Raw genomic sequence first — 8,651 nt, forward strand, 5'->3', positions numbered from 1 at the left:
GAAACTTGTGGGTTTGTTTTCGTTTCATTTTTTCTTTAATAAAAAAGAAAACTTGGGTGATGTGGGCGACTCAGTTCTGCATTCTGCACCAGTGGATGATTGCAGAATAAACACAGCCACCCTGGGCGTAATTTGCAGAGTTTCACTTCTGGGTGCCCAGAGACAGGTGCCAGTGACAGGACAAACTCCTTGTTGTCTTTAATTTGTACCTGTTTTCCTTGGCTTCCTTTGCAGGTGCCTGGAGAAAACTTCAAAGCGTTCGGATTTTACGAGCCATTATTACAAAGGTTATCATTTAGAGGGTACTTTTACATAATGGCCTTCTTGAAGCACAGAGGATTTTGATATGCAGAGCGAGAGCAATGCAGTCCGTCCCCCCCCCCCTTCCACTTTTTAAAACAAGCTTTTCTCCAGAGGCTCCCAGGCTGCCAAGGGCAGAAACTGGCAGAATGGCCTTGCATGTGCTGGAGGGGTACACAAATAGATGCTTCATCTAGTAACACGGCAGCACATGCTCATTTGCGACTGCCATCTGATCTCTCCTTCATCCTCTCCATCTGTTTGCTGCAATTGCTGGGCCTAGGGATTGCTGATCAGCCTAGGGATTGCTGATCAGAAGGTTGGTGGTTCAAATCCCCACAACAGGGTGAGCTCCCGTTGCTCGGTCCCTGCTCCTGCCAACCTAGCAGTTCGAAAGCACGTCAAAGTGCAAGTAGATAAATAGGTACCGCTCTGGCAGGAAGGTAAACGGCGTTTCCGTGCGCTGCTCTGGTTCTCCAGAAGCGGCTTAGTCATGCTGGCCACATGACCCGGAAGCTGTGCGCCGGCTCCCTCGGCCAATAAAGTGAGATAAGCGCCGCAACCCCAGAGTCGTCCATGACTTGACCTAATGGTCAGGGGTCCCTTTACCTTAACCTGCCTGCCAACATAGCAAGGTGTGAGGCAGCTAGAAATTCCTAAACTCGAGAAGACGCTTTGATTCTGATCCTAAACAGAGCGAACAGCAGTCGATCAGATCTTATTACTCAAACTGGCCTGAGATGTAAAACCAAATGGTCAAAAGGCATATCATTCTGAGACATCCTTTCACTCTGCATAAACATAAGATGTTCTCGGAGACATGAGGACGGTGACTTGTTGATTGATTGTTGCTTAGCCTCCTCCATTGATTGTCTTGGGACTGGGAGCTTAGGGCGGGGAAATGGATGAGGACTGCAAGACTTGGCAGCAGCTGACCTCCAGGAAAATCAAACCAGACGCAGAACAATCCTGGTTTGTGGGACATTTCACCCGATATTTGGATTAAATGTATACCTGAAGGAGCGTCTCCACCCCCATCGTTCAGCCCGGACACTGAGGTCCAGCTCTGAGGGCCTTCTGGTGGTTCTCTCATTGCGAGAAGTGAGGTTACAGGGAACCAGAAAGAGGGCCTTCTCGGTAGTGGCGCCTTCCCTGTGGAGCTCCCTCCCTTCAGATGTGAAGGAAATAAGCGGCTATCTTATCTTTAAAAGACATCTGAAGGCAGCCCTGTTTAGGGAAGTTTTTAAAATTTAATGCTGTATTGTTTTTAACACTCGACTGGAAGCCGCCCAGTGGGCTGGGGAAACTCAGCCAGATGGGCGGGGTATAAATAATAAATTATTATTATTATTATTATTATTATTATTATTATTATTATTATGGCAGCTCCTGTGACAGACATCGAGATTCTCTTGAGTCCGATGCAATTCACACCCTGATGCTGCGGAAGGAACACATTCCATTGACTTTTGCTGAGTAGCATCTTTTTAGAAGCAGGGGAGGCCACCCTCAGCCAGCCCCCATCCGCCTGTCTCCTTGCTTTCAGTAAGTCAGGGGGTGGCTCTGCCTCTGTTGGTCTCCCTGCTTTCTACCCTACCAGCCCCAGTAGGCACCAGCCAGCACGGTTTAGAATCACAGAACTGTAGGGTTGGAAGGGAACCTGGGGGGCCATCTAGTCAAACCCCCTGCAACGCAGGAATCTTGAGATCTGAGCTGATCTGGGTCATGAGAGCAGTACATGTGAAAAGGATCTAGGAGTCTTGGTTGACCACAAACTTGACATGAGCCAAGAGTGTGACGCGGCAGCTAAAAAAGCCAATGCAATTCTGGGCTGCATCAATAGGAGTATAGCATCTAGATCAAGGGAAGTAATAGTGCCACTGTATTCTGCTCTGGTCAGACCTCACCTGGAGTACTGTGTCCAGTTCTGGGCACCACAGTTCAAGAAGGACACTGACAAACTGGAACGTGTCCAGAGGAGGGCAACCAGAATGGTCAAAGGCCTGGAAACGATGCCTTATGAGGAACGGCTAAGGGAGCTGGGCATGTTTATCCTGGAGAAGAGGAGCTTGAGGGTTGAGATGATAGCCATGTTCAAATATATAAAAGGATGTCACATAGAGGAGGGAGAAAGGTTGTTTTCTGCTGCTCCAGAGAAGCGGACACGGAGCAATGGATCCAAACTACAAGAAAGAAGATTCCACCTAAACATTAGGAAGAACTTCCTGACAGTAAGAGCTGTTCGACAGTGGAATTTGCTGCCAAGGAGTTTGGTGGAGTCTCCTACTTTGGAGGTCTTTAAGCAGAGGCTTGACAACCATATGTCAGGAGTGCTCTGATGGTGTTTCCTGTTTGGCAGGGGGTTGGACTCGATGGCCCTTGTGGTCTCTTCCAACTCTATGATTCTATGATTCTATGAGCCACTTGTTCTGGCCCAGGTGAGTCTGCTCTGGAATCTAAATTGGGGGATTCCTCCTCCATCCCTCATGGGACTTCATCCTTGCTGCCCAACTACACAACTGATTATATATCCCACATGTCTTCCATCATGAAACTCAAGGGGTATTTGGAGTAATGGTTAGAGCTTTGGCCTTTTTCAAAAACATTTTGAAAAACATTGAATTTACCATAAGCTCACCATCGCCCTCTAGTATCACATTTGTATAATACACTTAAAGTACACTTAAAACGTTATATTTGCAGCTGTATAACTGAGTCCCGGAGTTAATAATTAATTATCTATCTATCATCTTTAATTTGAATTCAGCCTGATCTTTTATTTCCCTTCTCTTCCCCCCTCCCCTTTTATGAAGATCACCTGCTCTAAGACCCCACAGCTAATTCTCCCCTGGCCTCCTCGCTGGTCCAAGTAGGACTAATTCAGCCAGCTAGCCCTGGGGATTATCTAATGCTTATTAGATGGATTTCCCCTAAATTGATTTCTGAACTTTGAATTTTATTGTTATTCAAGTTTTTATACTGCATTTTATGCCGCTTTTACAATTAAGTGTTTTAAATTTGTTGTTAGCCACCCTGAGCCTGTTTTTGAACCGGGAAGGGTGGGGTATAAATAAATAAATAATAATAATAATAATAATAATAATAATAATAATAATAATAATAATTATCATCATCATTATCTATTTGCTGCACATCTGATTGGGTTGTCCCAGCCACTGTGTGTGGGATCCAACAAATTAAAACATCAAGCACAGTAAAACATCAAACATTAAAAACTTCCCTAAACAGGGCTGCCTTCAGATGTCTTCTAAAAGTCAGATAGTTGTTTATCTCCTTGACATCTGATGGGAGGGCGTTCCACAAAGCGGGTGCCACTACCGAGAAGGCCCTCTGCCTGGTTCCCTGAAACCTCACTTCTTACAGTGAGGGAACCACCAGAAGGCCCTCAGAGCTGGACCTCAGCTGGACCTCAGCATCCGGGCTGAACGGTGGGGGTGGAAACGCTCCTTCAGGTATGCAGGTTCAAATCCTCATACAGCCATGAAGCTCACCTCACAGGGTTGTTGTGAAGATTAAATACGGAGGGGAGAATAATGCACACTACCTTGAGGGCCCTGAAGAAAAGGGGTATAAATGCAAGAACTAATGAAGTTCCTAGGCACAGTGGCGTAGCGTGGGTTGTCAGCACCCGGGGCAAGGCAAGTAATTTGCGCCCCCTAACCCGTGGATTTGCGCCCCCTAACCCTAACCCCCAGATGTTGCGCCCGGTGCGGCTGCCCCCCGTGCACCCCCCACGCTACGCCACTGCCTAGGCAGCCCCTCAGCCAGAGCCAGACCTGCTTATCTCCAGCAAGTTTGCAATGTTGTATTTTTTTGCCCCAAAATGTATGCCCCACTCCAAGTGGCTTGCAAAAATATATTTTAAAATTACAATAAAAACAGTTCAAATGCTGAAATTGAATTCATAACAGTGAAACCAGGGAGCATGGTTAAAACCACTCAGCGTTAAAATAAGGAAACACCTTAAAGCTTTGGGGTAATAAAAATGTACTAGCTTGCTTGGAGCTTAAGAGAGAGAGTCAGCCAACTGATTGTCAGCATATAGACTCCTTTTTGTCTGTAAATGACATTTAATCTTAGCCAAAGCCACAAGGGAGACTTCGGGATCTGAAGATATAGACTAGTCTGACTGGGGCAATTTATGCAGGTACCTCCCATTTCTTGCTGTGACACAGGAAACAAATATACATTTTAATAAGTGAATTAATTGGCTGCAGTTCACAGTATATGTCCTAAAACATAGTTAAGAATGAAGACTGCCATGCAAACTGCTTGTTTTTATTTGCAAATATGTCATAAATCTGCAGCCAACCACTCATTATGCGCCTTGCATCTGGAGTTAACTGATGAGTTCTTTGCCCAGACAAACCAGTTTCTCCTCTGCTAAACCTGTTTCAGACCTTTTATGTTTTTTCAGCCAAGGAAATCTGGAAATTATAATTGTGTGACGGTGCTGCTATCAGAAAATCATTTCTTTCGAAAGCATTTGTGAGAACAGGTTAATAAGCGTTCTTCCTGCTGCCAAATAGTGTTTTCTTGCTGTGATGGATTGGTTTTTAATGCGTTGTAAAACATCTTAAAGACTTAAGGTTTTGGTTGTGTGTGTATGTGTGTGTGCATGTATTTTATTTAAACCCTGCCTTTATATTGAGCCTTTGGCCGGATCCAACAGGGCTGTTATGCTCTTAAACTTTTCCTCCAAAGCAGCATGCATGGTCCCCGCCTCAACCAACAACAGCCCTGTGAGGTGGGCCAGACTGAAAGACGTGACTGAATTCTGGTTGGTGAGCTTCATTGTTCTAGCTCTGTTATTGGAAAGGTAATTAATAAATGTGTTTTTTAAAAAACCTAAAAACAGAAGACGCGGGGATTCGAACTGCTGACCTTCTGATCAGCCAGTCCTGTGCTGTGTACAGCTCTGTGCTGTACGCCAGCTCCCTTGGCCCATAAAGCGAGATGAGTGCCGCAACCCCAGAGTCGGTCACGACTGGACCTAATGGTCAGGGGTCCCTTTACCTTTACCTTTTTAAAAGCAGAAGGCAGGTGAATCGATGACCTTTACTGAACCCAATTCATCTTGGTGGAAAAGTTTTTTAAAAAACCACAGGACCATTCAAAACCAAATGTTATTCTGAGAATAAGAAAAAACCAGCAGCTTTCATACAGCTGTTCTACAACCAAGCATACAACACATGCTTAAGGAACATGTGCAAAGTAAGATTTATTTATTTTTTTGCCTCTGGCCCATCTGTGCCACATTTTAAAAACGACAAATGGAAAAGAGGATGTAGAAGAGGAAGAATTCTCGATTTTCTCATAGCTAAGCTCCTGTGGTCAGCAGGGGAGCTAAGTATCAAGACAAATGTACCTGTTTTATCACAGATCTTGGAAATAAGAGGCCTATGTTTGTTCCTTCAAAAGCACCCAAGGGTGACTGTGTTCAGGCATCATTATGCACACTTGGTGGAACTGGCACGCCTCAAAGTAAAAAGCTAATTTGGGGAGCCGCCATCCCCTGTCCTCCTTTACAGTAGCATTTTCATTGCTTGTTGTTCTTTAGTCATTTAGTCGTGTCCGACTCTTTGTGACCCTATGGACCAGAGCACGCCAGGCACTCCTGTCTTCCTCTGCCTCCCGCAGTTTGGTCAAACTCATGCTGGTAGCTTCGAGAACACTGTCCAACCATCTCGTCCTTTGTTGTCCCCTTCTCCTTGCGCCCTCAATCTTTTCCAACATCAGGGTCTTTTCCAGGGAGTCTTCTCTTCTCATGAGGTGGCCAAAGTATTGGAGCCTCAGCTTCATGATCTGTCCTTCTAGTAAGCACTCAGGGCTGATTTCCTTCAGAATGGAGAGGTTTGATCTTCTTGCAGTCCATGGGACTCTCAAGAGTCTCCCCCAGCACCATAATTCAAAAAGCATGGTGTATTAGTTAAGAGAGGTGGACTCGTAATCTGGTGATCTGGGTTCGCTTCCCTGCTCCTCCACATGCAGCTGCTGGGTGACCTTGGGCTAGTCACACTTCTCTGAAGTCTCTCAGCCCCACTCACCTCACAGAGTGTTTGTTGTGGGGGAGGAAGGGAAAAGGAGATTGTTAGCTGCTTTGAGACTCCTTAGGGTAGTGATAAAGCGGGATATCAAATCTAAACTCCTCCTCCTCCTCTTCAGCGATCAGCCTTCTTTATGGTCCAGCTCTCACTTCCATACATCACTACTGGGAAAACCATAGCTCTAACTATACGGACCTTTCATTGCTAAAAGAGGCTTATTATTCTGGGGGTGGGAGGATGGGAATCCTGAAGCCCATTCTTAGCTGAATTTTTCACATCTTGAAAGGATACTGTCATTTGGCAAGAGGCCTTTGGAAGAGCGGGGAGATTGTCTCAACAATCCCATCAGGGTGCAAAGGACAGGAATCTTCAGGCCCCAGGCCACGTCTGAAGGAATTTGAGCTCCTCTGTCAGTTCATCAGGGCAAGGAGGAAGCTGTGAGGAGACAGCGCTTTGCTCTCCAGACCTGTCAGCTCTTATCACCTTTCAGCAGCACTTAAGTGCACCAAGTAATCAATAAAATGGGACCAAACTGAGGGAAATGCCTCCTCTGCTGACTTGTGGAGAAGGCTTAATAGTTCCCAGCAGCCACCTATAGAACATTAATAGTCAGAGAGAGAGAAAACAAATCAAGAGGGGGATCTCGTATTTATTTCTCATTTCATTCCGAAAGCATTTGGACAAAGAAGTGACTCCAAAATAGCACTCCCACTCATGTGCACAGGAATCTAGATTCTCCAAATGTCCCTATTTTCCAGAGACAGTCCAGGATTTACAGAAGCCATCTTGGTTTCTGATTTGATCCCAGAATGTCCCGCTTTCCCTTAGGACTGCTAGTATTTCACACCTCCGATGCTACAGATGAGATTGGTGTAAATCACATGCCTGTCTGAGAAGAGTGTGGGAACGGAAGACAGTCTCATCTCTTCCGCTGTATTACTGTACTATTGCTTTTACTTCTTCCTGTTTCTTCTCTCAGAGCTGGAGAGAGAGGACGCCATGACTCCTTTGTCTGTACATAGTGTGTAAGTAAATACGTAGCTTAGTTCTACGATGTTTCATGCTTCTTGCTGTGTTATGCTAGAAAATTAGTGTGCATATATCATTTGATATCTGTCGCTGAAGCGCACTGGAGAAGAAGGGAAATGCCTTTTCCAGAGCTGCGCATACCGGAGGATACCGGAGGACGCTCAGAGTTTGGGGGCTGCAGGGCAACCCCAGCACTTTACTTCCGAGTTTCACTGCTTGCGCATGCACAGACACTCAAAATGACATCACGCGCATGCACAGAAGTTGCAAAACATGACCCGCACACACGCAGATGCGCCGTTGCATCTTACGTTCCATTCAGGATGCGAACGGGGCTCCGGAACAGATCCCATTCGCATCCCGAGGTACCGCTGTACTGCAAACCTGGAAGTCAGTGTTCTGGTTTGCAAACTTTTTTCAGAAGCTGAACGTGCTCCGTTTTGAGTGTTACACTTCCAGTTTGAGTGCCACGCTTCCGTTTTGAGTGTTATGCTTCTGATTTGAGTGCCACATCTGTTTTGAGTGTTACGCTGTGGTCAGTGGCGGAGCTTCATGCTCTGGCACCAGGGGGCAGAGAGCAGCGGGGGCAGGGTTGGCACGCATCCTGGGGGAGTGGCGCGCTGCCTGCGGGGGCGTGGCGCCCAGCGCGGGCGGGGAGGGGCAGCTGCAATGGCACCCCACCAGGATCGCGCTGCCAGGGGCGGTACGCTCCCCCCGCACTCCTCTTCCTCCTCCAGTGGCTGTGGTCTATCTGTTTTTGCTATTTATTTTGTGGTTTTGTTTTTAAGGCTTCTTTGTGTTGTTTCTGTGACACTGTGGAACCCAGTTCAGCTACTGATTGATCATAGCTGTCAACATTTCCCTCTCTTTAAGGGAAATTCCCTTATTCCGAATAGGATTCCTTGCAAGAAAAGGGAAAAGTTGAGAGCTATGTGATTGATTGATTGATTGATTGATTGATTGTGTGACTGCAGTCGATTGTTTTATTGCTTTCATTTTATGGATCAATGGTCTTGTTAGATAGTAAAATTCATGTTAAATTGCTGTTTTAGGGGTTGTTTTTTAAAGTCTGGAATGGATTCATCCATTTTGCATTACTTCCTATGGGAAAGCGCGCCTTGGTTTTGGAATGCTTTGGTTTTGGAATGGACTTCCAGAATGGATTAAGTTTGAGAACCAAGGTACCACTGTATATAGAAAGCAACCACCCTCTCACATGAGGACTTGGGAAGCTCCGGGCTGGGCCTGATGTGG

This window comes from Podarcis bocagei, assembly GCF_964188305.1.
Source record: "Podarcis bocagei genome assembly, chromosome: 9".
Classification (NCBI taxonomy): domain Eukaryota; kingdom Metazoa; phylum Chordata; class Lepidosauria; order Squamata; family Lacertidae; genus Podarcis; species Podarcis bocagei.